Raw genomic sequence first — 17,413 nt, 5'->3', positions numbered from 1 at the left:
GCGAAGTATCAAACGGACCCTAACAATCTTCAAAACAGAAATTTTAGTCTTTTACTTTTCGGCATGGCATTTGTGTACTAACGGAGGCGCTTCAATTACTGGTTGAAAACCCCCTCCATGGCATCAGTTTCTCAATGTTGAATGGAAAACCGTATGTTGTTGATCTTATTTGTGATGCATCACAACACAAACCCAGCTCTATTTGTGATTTAAATTGTTGCCAGTAGTCCTCTTTCGTTACTGGTATAACCAATTACATAAGATTTTATCGGAGTGGTTTAATGTACACAAGATCTGACACCAAGTGTCTGTAATAGATATCTTATCTAAATGCTGTTTTAATACACCAACAGCACCAATGGCAACTTGGATACAACTTTCAGCTGAGATTCTATTGAAGAACCATTCCTACATATTCAAACACCGACATTGATACAGTTTAAGTAAATCACCAAATCAAATTCGAACTTTCTCATAAACCGCTCGTTTCTAGTAACTCCCAACCATGAGTTACTAAACATGCATAAAATGGGGATTTTTCTAATTTCTCTAGGAACTACTTGTGACTAAATACTAGCGCATGCTTCAAATTGAATCCTTTTGCAGGTTAAAGGGCAACCCACATTTTTTTAGAAGCCTACAAGTTGCTAGGCTGTTTTTGGAAGTGAGAGTAACAAAATTTAGTCCCATGTTGTTCAAGTCTGAGTTAGGGATGCGAATGAAGGTATTATAAAATGCAGTTGATGCATGACTTCAAAACTCATCTTTGCGCTTGGGGCAATGACGCAGCTAATGAGGTAATAACCGAGGCGCGTCAATTGCTGGTTGAAAACTATTTCCAAACCCCCTCCTCGGCCTTGGGTCTCCCAGGGCTGTCGAGAATTTCTGGAAGGGCTCCCTCTAATCAAGGGTAAAGCCCTACAAAACTTTAAACTAAATTTTATCTCCCGTAAGCTATCAAGTCACTTACAGATCCAACTCCAGTCTGGTGCAGGAGATAAAAATCCAACTCCAGGTTTGAGCTGCAGTCTGGTGCGCTAAATTTTATCTCCTGCACGCTATCAAGTCCCTGGTTGTGTTTTAATCTCCATGCTATTTATACATCTAAAGGTTTTACATAAAGTAGAGATGTCAAATGTCTTTTTTGAATATTCATCGGTAAATATCGATTGAAACACTCTTGGGTAATCCCTTGGCAATAATGAATTTAGAAGTATCAGTTGGATGCAATGGATCTCAGAATACATACTAAGATTGATTTGGACAAACTGCGGAAATTATCAGGCAACACAAAGGGCACTTTAGCGCAGCGGTAACCCCAACGTGTTCCACTCTGATACCTGATTCCTTGTGGGTGTTCAGGTGCATACGTTAAACTGGTAGAGGGGCAAGTACAATGAACAGGACATGGTGGGCTAATTTTCCAAAACTTGCTCAGCTTCAGCAAGGCCAACGATGAAACAGAAAGAAAAAAGTTCCAACTCTATTTTTTATTGTTATAGTTCTTGTTCTTGTCATATCGCAGTTGCTAGAAAGTATGGACATCAGAAATATTTTGAATTCATCGGCTAAAAGCTATATTTCCTCTTCTTTGTTTCTTGTAAAACAACATTTGTCATAAACAAACGAAATTTGAAGGACAGTGTAAATTCTATCAAAAACTAGCAATAGCAAAGTATGAGAGAGGCTCAGTAACCAGTGGTGCACTCATTGGATGTACTTAGCGATTTCCCCTTCTCTTAAGAGGGAAAGAGCGTACACTCCACTATCAACGAGGTCCTCAATGTTGTGAAGGGATTCCTCTTCCGCGCCTAGCATGAAGATAGCACGAGCCTCTGCTTTCTTGGCCAATCTTGCTGCGAAGTTCATGGGAAGTTTTGTGGAATTGAGGCTTCTTAATATCTGACAGTATAGAGAAAGGACTCGTCCTCTATTCCTTGCCAAGTCCTCGGCTGTTGCCCATATCAAACCCTTAGCCATGTTCCCTAGCAACAATTAAATAGCTGTCTTCTCTTTGTAAATCAAAATGTTTGATGTCTTCCACCACTGTACGCAAATCAACCACTTGTCAGTCTGCATCTGATTTTTATTATATATCTAAAGTTAGAGAGTTTGGTCTAATCTACAGTTGGACTCTAGAGCACAATTAAATGCAAATAAAGTAAGCTTATTAAGTTGAATAGTTCTGCATCGGTTTATTCACTACTAATTGAGTAAGATGCGGATCATTCTTCTTCCATATCTTGCCTGAGAATTAGAAATATAAGAGAAACGGCTCATACAACTTCTGCAAAATATAGATCCAAAATGAGAGCATAGAGAAACACAACTACAGCCCTGACTAAGGCTTTTACAATTGATCTATCATTGTCAAAGACAAGCAAGCAAATAAAATATGGCAAAGGCAACCAGTTAAGCTGTTGACTAACAAGGTACAAAGTTTCACTCAAGCAGCTCACACTCAACTAGCACATGATGAAGGTCAGCTACCTAAAACTGCATTTACCCTCGTAACAATTTTTTTTTTCAATTACTTAAAATTTTCAAAAATTGCATAACATGATTTCTTTGTTTTGGTAGATCTCATTTATCAAGTGAACGCATATGGAAGGAAGTGTGTATAATTCCAATGATGGCAGTATTTTCAAACACATGAAGATTTAATGAAACCCAATTCTTAGAAAACCCCAAACCCCAAACTACTAAAAAACAAACAATTAAAAGATACTAATCAAAACAGGCTATATCACTAATCATCGTCTCAAAAAAAACTACGAGGATTAAAAAATGAATATATGTATCAGGGTTTTCTTGAAGGTCTTAATCCGACGGTCCTAAATATTTAGAGATTTGTCATACAACAAAAATTAAGGTACCAACTGAGACACCCAAATCAACTTTTTCATTGGGATATTTTGTCAAACAGTTGCAGTTCATGTAACAGACGTTGTATTTTACATAGTTGAAGTTCAACATACAGCCAAAGTTTCATGAAAGCTTCATTCCTGAGAACCATTACATCTAAACCCATTCAAAATGTCATGAAAAACCACTCAAATTTTGGGACGGTTACCCGTTACCCTCAGTGACTGCTAAATTTTTAAATATACTGTAAAAGAAAACAAATCAAAATGTACGTAGCAATACCTGTATTAGTTTGCCAACTACTCACAATAAATAAGCATATGGAAGCAGAAAATTGTGCTCACCGCTAAGCCCATGTTCATTGCCAACTCTTGTTATTTTAGTATGTTCCAATGAAGCTGTGAGGATAGAAAATTGTAAGGTTCCCTCGAGCCAGTTAGATACTAAAACATCGGCACCTAGCGGCAGCAAACTAAAGATTTAGTCCCACATAGACAAGTCCAGAGTAGAGGAATTGAAACAAAGAGAATATAAAAACAGGAGCTCAAGGATGGAAGAAGCATACCTTTCTCGGCCTTTTGACTAAGATCAAGTGTAGTATATGTTCTTATCAGTTTAATATCTGATATGCTGTCCATCGGATGTCACGATATTAAATTAATTTTTTTCCTGGAGGAGTTCCCATCACAGCAGCTTGCTGCTGGGGTTCTCACGCGTTGTCTCTGCGTTGCACTACTTCAAAGGCCCGGCGCACCCCCACCAAATATCAAAGCTAATCTTTTGCACCAACCTATAGAAGGCCTAGTCTTAAGCTTAATTATGTGGATTTTTAGCAAACCTGTAGAAGGCCTAGTCTTAAGCTTATAGTGGTGGCTAGGCTGTCTATGTCACTCAAAAGTTACACACCTTACTACCTCTTATTCTAACTAGTTCAGCTCAAGTTGCAGTTTCAAATTTTTTTAGAGGGCCTAGTCTAAAGCTTTTCGGTAGTACCCAAGGCGCGCCAAATTGATGGGGGAGTTCCCATCACAGTAGCATCAGTTAGCTATGCGGTAACAGCCCCTGCCCAATTCATTCAACTAAACTTGTCTCTTGTCGATGGAATGCATCAGTAAGCTACGGTTGAGCTGGCTGCGATATAAGATCCAACTGTTCCATTGAAAGATTTATACTTCAGGCCACTGGAGTGAATCTTGCATCTTCGCTTGCTCTTCATCAAACATTTCAGCTGAATTTTGCTTTTTGGCTACGGAATTGAGTCAGGAAGGTGGTACTTGCACATAAACATCGCTTTCTTATTCTTCTTCATCACCCTGAAGATAAGATTCTTTTTTGACATTTTACTCAAAAGCTCATATCATTGACAGAAAGCTCACAAGCTTTCATATGCTTGTGATCGGAGTGTAGACTGGAGCCTTCTAACAAAATGAGGAAGGTAACCTTTCCTTTCCATTCTCCTTGGAAACAAAATGAATGAAGTATGGAAGCTTTGAAATCCCACTATTCCTCCTTTTGTTAGTAAGCCCAGAAAGCTGGATTAATTAGTAACTTTGAATCTCAGTTGAAATGAAGAGAAATAATCCCACATGGACTAGAAAGCACAACTCTGCTCAAAATGCTCTGTATAAAGTAAGCGCTTCACTCTACCAATTGATTCACGCAGCCGTGCGGTAAGCACAAAGCGAACTATTCTTTCGCCTTTTACTAAAGAATACCGTGTGCTTGCCGTTTATAAGCGGCATACGCCTATTTTTGGAGGGTTTCTCTTTTCTAAAGAGGAACCCAACAATACTCAAAACCAATAGTTTAGTTTTTATGCTTGGCAGCATGTGCACATTTTTGGCAACCTTAACAGGGAAAAAGATCTCTTCAATAAATGGTCAGCGAGAGCCAGTGTCTGGCAAATGATTTGATAGTCCGTTTGCCTGCCCTTAAAATGTAACAGTTGTATATATACGGTAACCCCCATATCAATCGTGATTAATATCGTTAACATCCACTTAATATGGTGGAGTTCCCATCACAGTAACTTGTTACTGGGGTTCTCATGCGTCACCTTTGCATTGCACTTCTGCAAAGGCCTGGCGCACCCCTACCAATTCATTTAACTAATCTTTTGTCCGAAAATAAAGTGACGATGCCTGCATGATTAAGTCCTGACTGGTTGTCTTCTAAAATTGGCGTTTAGTACTGTAATTGAAGTTTTGAGTCTAGTCTAGAATTACAGTTGTGATTGGTATATGTTGGGAGGAGTGGATGGCAGATGGACTTACTTGAAGCTCTCTACTAGAGGAGTGGATGGCAGCTGGACTGCACAGAAAGGCCTTACTTGAAGCTCTCTACTAGAGGAATTGCCGACTGATATGGTCCGTTTTTCTTCGAAGCTTCTCCCAATTGAGAAAACGTCAAGATAACAATCCATTCGGGGTGATGATACATTCAGAAGACGGGGCAACAATTCCTACCAAGGCATGAATTCGATTTGTTGTCTTTAAGTTTTCTGCTTGGCAAATTTTTTGGAACTCAGAACATTCTATTCATTTTTATTTTCTAGACATAGAAATGGCTAAACGAGACACAAAAGTCACACAACAAAAGACAATGTTAGATAGTGTGTCTGGCTCCCCATAGGGAGTAAAGGATGTAATTCAACAGTCTGATATGAGAGGTTTATCTTGTGTGAAAGAGAGAAATCATAAGAATCTCATTCCTAATTCACTTAATCTCTCAGAAACAGTCAAGATTATGCAAACATGGTTATTGTGCAGGCATAACTATACTGGATTTTTGATGGAAAATGTTGTGATAAAAGTAGTGATAGGTGGAGGTGGTGTTGCAGGTTTAGCAACAGGCTTGGCACTAAAAAGGGTTGGAGAAAGCTGAGAGTCACTGGTCCTGGCTTGAATCTTTTGTCAAATGCTTAGATTTCTCTTGAATCACTTGGTGTTGCTCACAAACTTACTTCTATCTACAAACCTTACAAAAAGTAATTCATTCAAATTAACACTCTCTATGAATTTCCTTTTGTATTTCATTGGCTTCAAGCACCGAAACAGTTCACAGTATATAACTTCACGGGTGTATGCTCTGACAAAACAAAAAAAAAAACAAAAAGAGAAAAAAGGATGGAGAAGTGGGGCATCGATCCCCATACCTCTCGCATGCTAAGCGAGCGCTCTACCATCTGAGCTACATCCCCAATTTGTGAGTAGAATAGCGTAAGCGATTGTTCCTTTAGCTTAAACAAGAATTTTCAACTGCTGCATCACCACAGGGACCAAGCCACCAAGGTGTCGTCGTCCGGTGCATTACATGACCAGCTGTAATTTGAGGGTGGGAAAACGTGAGTCTACTAAACTCATTCCATTATATTAACAAATCGAATGCACTTTGTGGTTAAACGTGAAGGCCAGAGCAGTTCCTATGGAATGAACAAACTCATTCTATTATATTAACAAAGTTTGTTCATTTTGCTCCCACTATGGACTCAACAAACATGAAAAATGGATGCTCAAATCAACAAATTTGTACATTTTTTCATTGAGTTGGAAGGTGTAGCGCGCGCTTGATGGAAGGCCGGGCTGGCTTCGCTCAAACGCTGGCGCTAGTCTTTCCACTGCCCACTTGTAGTTCAAACTCCAGCGATTTTTGTTAACACGCCGAGTTTTATTAAAAGCGCCAACAGATCCTTCCATCTAACGACTGCTACTCATTTTTGTTTCCCTGCAAATTCAGTTCATCTCGAGACTTAAAACTCACACCTTCTTCATCACTACCTCAAAATTACAGAATTTCATACCATCTCAATTTTTCTTTGTTCATCTCCGAACAAAACTATCCATATCAACTCACTCTACCAGAAAAATCCCATCTCTAATATTAGAGCATTGCTCGGTCGAACTAACATGCGTTGCTATCTCAAGCATTTTTGTCAATGTTGGTGATCAAAACTATAAGTCTTGATTTCTAGTCTACTATAGCTAAGTCTCGGACTAGGATAGAAAGTGTAGTTGAGCTCAAGGACTTTATGGCGAATCATCATACAAGAAGAAGAACTACTCAAGGAACCGGTGGAACTTTCTTGAAAAAAAGGTATGTGAAGACTTGAACTTATCTGTCACTCAAAAGTCTATCTACTCTATCTCCTACTTCTTGAGACAAAAAGTCGTATGCTATATATAGACTTAGATTATACACATTTGGTATTTGGATCCGAGTATACCTCGCCTATCTATATCTCGAAATATGTGTTGGCAAGCGTTTCGCTTCGACCATGTTTATCTTTACCTAGTGACGAAAGTCATGATATGTTTCAATCACTTTGAAAATTGCTTTGAAGAGAAATGGTGTAACAACTACATAACGTCCTCTAAGAATGTTCATTGGTTGGAATGAGAGTTTATATTACATAACCAATGATGGACATAAGAATTGTTGTGGAAACACATATGTGCATAAGTCCTATCCCTTGAACCAAAGTTTGCTAACTTTGTTGATCAAGAGAAACCGGAAGAATTGCTTGTTGCCAAGTCCACGAACTACCAAACTTCTCATCCCGAGAAATTCTGCTGGAGTTCACAAACTTGTTGCGTGAGTACTAGTCCGCGAACCGGCGAAAAGTATTTGCCGAGATTTTCAGCTGGAATTTGTAAACTCTGCCCGGTTGCTTAAGTCCGCAAACCTAGTGTGCGAACTTAAGAAGGTTATATATCTGAAGATGATTTCTAAACTTAAACTTATAAAGACTAAGGAATGCAGTTTGCAAACCGCTGCTATAAAAGTTCATGAACCGATTCAAGTGAATCAAATCATCTTTGCTTCAATTGTGTCTTGTGTAGTACATAAGATTTCCTTGCAATTGAACAACTCTCCAACTAGTTCATTTGAAGTCATTTGAACTAGTTATGGTGAAGAAGAATATGGTTGGTATGAAATGCTCATATGACTAACCTTTTGGTTAACTATTGTTGAACCAACAATGTACACGTTTGGGTACGGTTAACAAGCCTAGAAGCGTGCATTTCATTTGTGTATAACAAGCTAAGTTTTCGATCTAACGGTTGAGAAATATTAGCTTGAATCTAAATCGGGTTTTCATCTAATAGTGGATATTTTTCGCTTTGTGACTAAGGCGAAACCCTGATTTGAAAGACTATATAAAGGATACATCTAGTATTGTGCAAAACTAATCCCCACACTTCACGTGTGATACTATTTTGCGTGCTAGAGTTGATTCTCCTTTAACCTTTGGTTTTCTTCTTCTAAAACCAGGTTAACGACTTAAAGACTTCATTGGGATTGTGAAGCCAGACCGATACTACTTTTATCGTATTTGTGTGATCTGATCTTGCATCTTCTATCGTACGAGTACAATCCGATTGATTGGTTTGAGATTAATATCTCTGATAGGAAAGATATAAAAAGTAGTCACAAACATCTTCGTCTCATTGTTTGTGATTCCGCAACATCTTGTTTCGATACCACATGATTAAGATTGTTGTGAGGGGATTGATTTATCTAGGCTGTTCTTCGGGAATATAAGACCGGATTATCAATTGGTTCCTGTTCACCTTGATTATTATCAAAAGACGGAACAAAAACTTTAAGGTTTTTCTGTGGGAGACAGATTGATCCTTTGATAGACTTGTCTGTGTGAGACAGTTTTGTTTATTGTCAAAGTCTGCGATTTTGGGTCGTAGCAACTCTTAGTTGTGGGTGAGATCAGCTAAGGGAATCAAGTGCACAGTATCCTGCTGGGATCAGAGGCGTAGGGAGTACAACTATACCTTGGATCAGTGGGAGACTGATTGGGGTTCAACTACAGTCCAGTACGAAGTTAGCTTGGAGTAGGCTAGTGTCTGTAGCGGCTTAATACAGTGTGTGTTCAATCTGGACTAGGTTCCGGAGTTTTTCTGCATTTGCGGTTTCCTCGTTAACAAAACTTCTGGTGTCTGTGTTATTTCAGTTTCCGCATTATATTGTTTTATTTTTATAATTGAAATAATACAGGTTGTGCGTTAGATCATCAATTAGAGTAATCCAACCTTTGGTTGTCGATTGTCATTGATTGATCTTTGGATATTGGTCTTTGGTACCATCCAAGTTATTCCTTGTATTTGATTAGAACTCGCAGTTCTTGCTTGAGTAAATCAAATCAAGAAGAGAGATATAAACTCGTTGATATACTTTTAATTGATTGAGTCTTGCTGATTCTCTTAAAAGTATATTCGAGTTTGTCCATACAGATTGCTAAGCGAAATATTGGGTAGTGGTGTTAGACCCCGCTTTTTCATCTACAAAATTCATTATTAACAAATATAGCATCCTCATAACAATGATTACAACAACGTTCACAACATCGATCACAACAACAAACACCACAACAAACACAACAACAAACACAACAACAATCACAACAAGAAACACAAGAATTCGTGATGTCAAGTATACGATGGATGAAGACGAGTCACTTTGCAGAAGTTATGTTTTATATACACAGTATGAAATCAATGGTATTTATCAAGAAAAAAGAACTTTTTATGATAAGATATTACAAAAATTTGGTGAAGAAACAGGTAACCCCAATAGACATGATGACGATGGGTTGTCTCATCGTTTTCACGCAATTTCAGCAGCCGTTAGTGAATATGTAGCTTTGATCACTCAAATGTGGCACAATAGAAGAAGTGGTGAAGGCGAACCGGATGTGAACGAAGATGTCGGGAAGAGTGGCAAAGATCCCACAAAATGAGCTTCCAACATGAAGCTTGTTTCACCATTTTGAGGGTGCTTAACATGTTTAATCCATACTTGCTGGAAGGTCATCAAGTGCCTGCAAGATCACCACATGGTCTAATCACGTAAGATTTTCAGAATGGAGGACCTTCTTCCTCGCCTGATGGAACTCCAAGTAGTCAGGAACAACACAACACTAATACAGACGTTAACACTAACGTCAAGAGAAGAAGAGGAGCTGGTCAGAAATCTTCTAAAGCAGCGAGAGACGCAGCCCAACGAGCAGCAGAAGGAGATTCAAGCGAGTTCAACTATGCTTATCACAAGGAATTCGAGATGCAGATAAAAGCAGATAGAGTCAGAGACCGTGGCATTGCTTTAAATAATCAACAAAAATGTCGTCTTTCGCGAGAATAATACTACATGGATAATAAGCTTTCCAAGTTACTCTCCTTGAACATTGGACTAATGAATGGACGACAATATGCTGGATGGACTAAGCAAATGGATGCGGTCAAACAACAACAAGCCCAGGCCGAACAATAATAAGTCAATGAACAAGTTCCCCCCTCAACAAATTGGCTTGTATGTGAATGTGGAAGAAGACGAAGATGATGCCTCGGAAGAAAACGAAGATGAATATAGTCTTGCTAACTGATTTTAATTCTTGTTTAATTAAGTTTAATTTAATTCAGTGTAGTCGTTTAATTTTATTCAGTTTAGTTTAGTTTAGTTTAATTTAACTGTAATCGTTTATTTAAAATTACTTTTAATATAATATAATTGCCTCAATTTTTATTTTTAGTGTCGTCGTTTAAACAAACAACTTTTAAATTAAAAAACATATTAATTGAAATAAACAACAATACTAAATTGAAAATAACATCTATCTGCCTCTCCCTCTGCCCCGCCCCTGCACATCGTCTCTTGCTTCTGTTAAAGCCCAAAGGTGCTTAGTTCAATCTTGTCTTAGTTGTGCATAGATTCCCCGATTGTGGAGTATGTCAGTGGCAAGTATATATTCTCTTGTTCGGCGCCCATGCTCTACCACAAGATTCGGCCTCAAATCTTCATGACCCTATCAAATATTGATCTCATGACCCTATCAAATATTACTTAATTAAGTAACATTTCACATACTAAGAGCTGGTCTTATCTCCTTCCTGTAAATTGAATAATAGACTGACCGCATTGCAGATAAATCATAATGATAACAAGAATGCACCAATGAAAGATCCAATTGCTATAACATATAATTCTATGTTAGTTTTGAAAGATTCAAAGGTAAGCTCTGCAAAGCAGTTATTGTCCAAGACAGTTATTGGAGTTGGTATGAAATTGAGTATGATATCCAAAGATACAAGTTCAAAAAAGAAAAAGCTTCCTAAATCTAAAGCTCCTAACGTCTCGGCAGATAAGCTCGTGGATTATGGATCTTTATGGGGCTTAGAGTTTCCACCTGTGAAGGCCAACCGTGAAGAAATGTTCAGCGATCTCGCAAAAAACCACGATGATTTAATAATATAAGATGTTGGCAAGGGATAACTGTTTTTAGGCAGTGATCCACGTTGTAGTTTGCAAGTTGCTCTTTGTTTTTTTAGGTTTTGCAAGATGTGTCTTCTTTTGTTAACACTCTTTGAATTCTTAGAATTTCCTTTTGTTTAGCTTTGCTTTTTGTTTGTGGGTTTTTCGCTCTTTGTATGTGTATCTGCCCGCACGCAGCTTGTGTGCTTTTTTAATGTGCTTTTTTAATCTATTCTTTTGAACGATCAAAAAAAATTTCTAGATTTCTCAATTTAGTATCACTACCGGGAATTGGATTCCAATGTTTAACCCCAAATGATTTTTGATTACAATCAATGAATCGTTGTCAATATAAATTGGCTCGGTGTAACTTGAATTGTTTGGTTTTGGCGCGTCTCCAACTTGTTCTCTGTTGAACTTGACCCTAAAACTTAAAAGGAAAATGCCGACTTTAAACTTCTGTGTAGCATGCTCGATCGTAAAACTTGAGACAACTTGAGTAGTCAAGGTAGATTTTGGATAAACTCGTTCACATATGTATGTTCTAATGAAGCTGTGAGAGGATACAATATTTTAAAGATGCATTTTTATTTGTAACACATAATTGGTCAATTAACCCAATAACGATAATTCCTGGGTGAAAAAGACATGTAAAATTTGATACTGTTTAAATGGACGAGAATGTAAAAATAGTCAGAATGTAAACATTTTCATCCTACCGATTTTCAAATACTTTTTCTTATTTTTATTTTACATCAGGATGCATCCAGTATCACCCTCGCTATTTTTTAAGTTTAAGCCAGGATGAATCCAGATTCATTCTTGCTATTTTTTTGGTGTCCATTTCATCCATACTAATTTTTACTCGTCCATTGGAACCATGTTTTAAAAATATTTGGGCAATTGACCCAATTTCTCCATTTATAAGTAGTAGACCAATTCTTGGTAGGAAACAGACCAGAAGCTACCAGTGGAATATCCACCCTTCAACTTTTGGGTCATTAAGCGAGTCACTTTATCTGAAAAAGCAAACTACTGTGATGGCTTCTACTGGAGTGCGTGTTATCAATTGACCGTTTACACCCTCCATAGGAATAAAATTTGAACCTCATATAATCAAAATGATAAAAAAAAAAAAATGCACCAGCCGGGAATCGAACCCGGGTCTGTACCGTGGCAGGGTACTATTCTACCACTAGACCACTGGTGCTGAATGTTCCATATTCCTTACGGCGACGAGTTGACAAAGTTATAAAAACAACGCGTTGAAGTGTTCCAAATAAGTCAGTTTTGCTTCATGGCTCATATGGCTAAGTTGGAACTTCCAACCAAGTAAGAAATGCTCGTAGATCATCTTCTTTTCTCGAAATGTTAGTTCATCGATTCACAAATAATCTCCAATCTTACAACATATAAATACTGGTGGTGCTTAGCCAGTGTGATCAATTTTATAGAGAAATTAATCAGTCCAGAAGCAAGATTTAACTGGAAAACTGAATATGAGCAAAAAGATTGCAATCTGAGACACAGTGGGCAGTCAGTCATGCAAACGCACATAAAAATGATTTTACATATGTACTACTGTTGCACCTCCAGATTAACAGCCAGCTGACAAAATACAGGACATCTCAAAAAATATTGGCTGTTGGCAGTTGAGAAATCTAAACTCAATATACCAACAGTATCCCGACTACTTTTTTGCTAATCTAATTTCAGCTATCTTTCTTTGTATTGAACTGTTGGCTGGGGATATATCTATGTTTTTGAAGCGGGCTACTCCAGTACGTGGAACGAACCATTTCAAAAAACAGTGGTAACTGCAATGATGCAAATAATGTCAAAGGAACACAACTGAACAACGCTATAGGAATCGCAGCCCATGAGAACCTTTCTCCAAGCACAATATACAATGACGCACCAAATGCAACCAATATGGTCGCCATAGATATGAAGAGAGTTACAAGTCCCACTATCAACTTTCGTGGCAAGGACTTCAAGAAATCAACTTCCGCGTACCGGGAAGTATATGTGGCCAAAAACATGAGTACTGATGTGACAGAAGAGAATAACGCTGTGGCATATGCTACCGCAAAAAGTGTAAATGAAGTCTTATGATAGAAAACTGGGGTGCCATTCTTTGTGCTGTTACTATCACTGACGTTACCACCAGGTGCAGTAAAAGCAGCTGCAAATGCTACTGTAGCAATAAGGGCTGCTACTACCATGCACGATCCAGATGTATCCTTCAACTGTTTTTCTCCTTTTTCCATTAACTCTTTGTGTTCCTCCATAAATATATGGTGAGTTGTATCCCCTTCCGCATTTCTCTTGAGCTTATTTTTCTCAAGCATCATATTTTCAACCCCCTGAACAAAGTGAAATGACTATGAAGATCACAATAGAGTCACAGCGCAAAATAGAAGTTGTAAATGAAATATACAAAATCAAAGGTGCATTTGATATCATAAATGGGACGGATATATATAGGTTTCAGATTTGAAGAAAACGTGCACAAAGACGGTCAGGCATAGAATGCAGAACTTTATTAACCTTAAGTAGACAGAGATCAAATGCAGTTCTCGTTGCATCTGAAGATATGCTCCAAAGATCGTATTAAGATGATCAGAGGGTGCTAACTTGGCAGCGTAATGCAGGACAGTGTTTCCCTCTATATCATTCGTATCAACTAGATCACTAATTCCATCTTCACTTGCTTCACATATGAGATCCACGATCATTTCATTTCGTTTAGCTATAGCTAGTTGCAGCATCGTTTGCCCCACCGTATCGATTATCACACTTCATCAGGTACGGAAAGGTTTTAATACATTGCTCTACAAGTTCTATGGTTCCTTGCTTTGTAGCCGTCTTGATGACGTTAGATGTCTCAAAAAAAGCACTTACTTTTTGCCTATTCATTCTTTTATGGAGTTGTGAAAGCATACATTCAACCAACTCATAAGCTTGTCTATGCATCATTTTTTCATTGTATAATTGATTGTATATTCGTTTGAAACGAGCCACTGTAAAGAACAATCAATGCTTGTCAGTTGTCACAATAGGATAAAACCTTAAAACTCGTCAGTCAGATTTAATATCCATCTATCTATATTTAACAACGCCTAAGTGGAAAATTTAAAATAACTAGATAGAAACCTTGTTTCATGGCGGGCATAAGGTAAGACGAGATGAGATTGAGCAGTATTCCTCGATTACCGCTGGTAGAAACATTTGCGTTGTCTCCTTCTGAGTTTTCTGAGTTAGAGGACGAGTTTTCTTTATCTGAATGGGAGCCCTCAAATCTTTCAAGCGGGTTCTCTTCATCTCCACTGGTTGCTTCCAAGCTTTCAAGAAGAAGCTCCTCTTTGCTACTTTTGGTGTTGTCCGCGTGGTTTGAATGATATGTAGAACCAATGTTCACTTGAATGGCTGCGTCATTTTACCGCTTTTAGATAAATAAATTAGACATTGAAAACACATATTTTTTTTCTCAATGAATGACTATTTCAAACCCAAAGTTAGTTAGGATAGTTAACAAACATGAATAGATGCAGCGTTCCCAGAATGTACGCTTCCTTCCACTTGCAAATGCAAACGGCCTTTCTGCAATCAATTCCAATCCACATATCTTAGCTACTTTCGTCCTCTCAGTAACCAGTCTTTGAAACCGCTGTACAATGGACGATGCGATATCTACAAACCAAAAGTTTAACCATGTTAAAAACAATTAAAATTTCTTGTAAGCATGCAAATAAGAATAATGGCATACGGTATGCCGCATACCTCTACAATCAGAAATGTTGTAAGTAACCTCTATTAAATTCAGTACATATGCTTGTTTTTTGTTTTTCTGTATTAATTTGTTAATTAATAGTTCAACATATTAATTATTAGGAGTTCTGCGCACTTACTGTTGAAACCCGCATCAATTATCCTACACAAATTACTAGCACCTTGATGACCTAAGAACGGACTGGGATGCTCGTGTCTCGTTACAGAATATAAATACTCAACTGTTTCTTTCTGTCCAACACTGATTGTTCCAACAGCAAGTAAAAGTGGCAGCAACTTATATACGTCCTCGCTTATTATTTGGGTTGCCTTCGGGTTCTTCGTTACAATCAACTCGGCAGCTTTAGCATATCCACATGCGGCAGCATAGTGAAGAGGTGTTAATCCCTCTGCTGTTTTCTTTTCAAGTGCTTTTGGGGGCATGAGTTTCACAATCTCCTCCACAAACATCAAATCCACCATATTATATATAGCTAAATCCAACACTGTGTGTAAATCACTAGTGATGGGCTTCGTAATTGCTTCAGGATCCTCCAAAAATTTACTAGCCTCACCCCAGTCACCATTTACCGTTGCCTCATGTAGCAGCTCGTATCCATCCAAAACAAAGTTATTCACCACTTGACCACCCTCTTCTTCTTCATCTTAATTCAAACATGCATAGAAGGGATACAAGATCATAATTAAAATATTCGTATCATCAGCTCTAGTAATTCTTTTATTAGAAAGAAAATTGTAGAACATGCAATATAGCTTAGTTACCAGACTCAAGCTCCTTTTCTATGATTGTTTGATATCCTGTCAAATCACTCAACTGCAGTTGTTGCCGATGTTCAAATGCATGTAGATCTTTTCTATTAAGATCACCAGGTATCACCAGTATTATCTCCTCCTCATACACTGATTTTGACAGCAGGTTCGTGTTTACTGTTAATTTGTCTATAGCATGATCACTACTATTGGCAGCAATATGTTTTTCTTGTGCCACTATTGTTGACAATGATGCTAAAGCTACAAAATATGCACCAAATATAAGAAGATGTTGATATGTATACTGCTCCAGATTAGAATTACTCACATATATACATATAAGTTGGAGGGAGGATTAATGACCATTTTATTCACACACTATCTCACAAGATTTAACGCAATTTATATTTCTAATCCGAATTACCAGATACACTAATTTCAACCGTTAATTTGCAACGGTTGATGGTGGTTATGCGTTCGTTTTTTTTTTTCTTTTTTTTTGTATAGGAATGTAGAGTTTTATAAAAAAAATATGTCACAAAAATACTAACTTTCATTATTTGTGGTTTGAGCTTTATTGATAAATTGGCGCAAATCTTGTGAGATAGTGCGGGAATAAGGAAAAATGTTCAATTTCTAAATGCACAATAGGTCGTTACATACCTGGCTGATTCAGACGCGATAGTGAAGGATTTTGGACAACTTTGTGTTTTCCCTCGTCAGTTGTGCTGCTTGTTAATATCTCCATCATTTGATGCTGAGTGGTTGCAACTTGATGCTGAGTAGTTGCAACTTGATGTAGAGTAGTTGCATGAGACTCCGCTTGTTTTGCTTGTGACTCCGCTTGTTTTACTTGTAAATCGACCAGTATTTTGAGTAAACCTATCATCATTTCCTGGTGAGATCGATTGTGATTATGATCATGATCATTCCCTAACAATTCTTTAGCAGCAGACATGGTGGAAGCTAGACACACGCCTTGGGGAAACTTTGTGAGATGAAAATCAGGTGTGTTGGGAGTCTTTAACATACACTCCGAAACATACAGAGTTGCTCTAGATGGCGACGAACATGATGAATTATTATTCATTGATTTGTATATATTTCCGACATGGAATAGTAATTTTATTTATTAAAAGAATATTATCCTTTTCAATCACGACGATTAAAATAATTCGAGTCAGATTACTTCAAGATTGTATCAGTGTACAACTAGCTAGCACTCAATGTATAACTAGCTAGCAGATTAATCAGGATGGTTCCATGACAACTTGTTATTCCTATTGTCAAATCCGGCATTTCTAACATGCCAACTATTATATGATTAGCTTAAGTAATGATGTGCATGTGCAACCACCGTTAATAATTTATCTATTTCAAGAAAGTCTTCTTTCTGACACATAATGGTCCTCTTCCCACTTGATGACTGTCTGCACTGTAGTGTCTACAATATTTTTACATCCACATAAAGAATAGAACCTATGAACCTCTCCACTTCCTTGGTTGTCATTTCACTCATGAAGGCTACAGTTTCTTCTTATTAGTTTATATGAATCTCTGGATCAATGCCACAACCAAAGGAGACACTCAAACTGAAACTGGAGAACTGATTCTAGCTTCTTATGAGCTTTTAATGAATGGAAAACACCAAGAATGCATGAGTGAGTGTTGTCTCCACAGAGAATGCACACACAAAAAAAATAACAAATAAGAAGGGTTTCTCTTTTTAGTCTTCAAGTCTTGGTAA

The 17,413-nt window shown here is 37.7% G+C and overlaps 5 non-coding genes across 5 annotated transcripts; 3 read left to right on the top strand and 2 right to left on the bottom strand.

Moving 5' to 3' along the window:
* Positions 1-762: 762 nt before the first annotated feature.
* On the top strand, positions 763-918 carry LOC113291958. The gene has a single exon (XR_003331661.1). It is a non-coding gene; the product is annotated as a U4 spliceosomal RNA (small nuclear RNA).
* A 2,508-nt stretch (positions 919-3,426) lies between these two features.
* On the top strand, positions 3,427-3,624 carry LOC113292312. The gene has a single exon (XR_003331792.1). It is a non-coding gene; the product is annotated as a U2 spliceosomal RNA (small nuclear RNA).
* Positions 3,625-4,525: 901 nt separating this feature from the next.
* Positions 4,526-4,646, top strand: LOC113291971. The gene has a single exon (XR_003331669.1). It is a non-coding gene; the product is annotated as a U5 spliceosomal RNA (small nuclear RNA).
* A 1,345-nt stretch (positions 4,647-5,991) lies between these two features.
* TRNAA-AGC lies at positions 5,992-6,064 on the bottom strand. Its single transcript has one exon. It is a non-coding gene; the product is annotated as a tRNA-Ala (tRNA).
* A 6,199-nt stretch (positions 6,065-12,263) lies between these two features.
* Positions 12,264-12,334, bottom strand: TRNAG-GCC. Its single transcript has one exon. It is a non-coding gene; the product is annotated as a tRNA-Gly (tRNA).
* Positions 12,335-17,413: the final 5,079 nt, after the last annotated feature.

The sequence above is a fragment of the Papaver somniferum genome, chromosome 6 (genome assembly GCF_003573695.1).
Source record: "Papaver somniferum cultivar HN1 chromosome 6, ASM357369v1, whole genome shotgun sequence".
In the NCBI taxonomy this organism is placed as follows: Eukaryota; Viridiplantae; Streptophyta; class Magnoliopsida; order Ranunculales; family Papaveraceae; genus Papaver; species Papaver somniferum.
The sequence above is the reverse complement of the archived record's forward strand: the minus strand, read 5'-3'. Positions and strand labels throughout refer to the sequence as shown.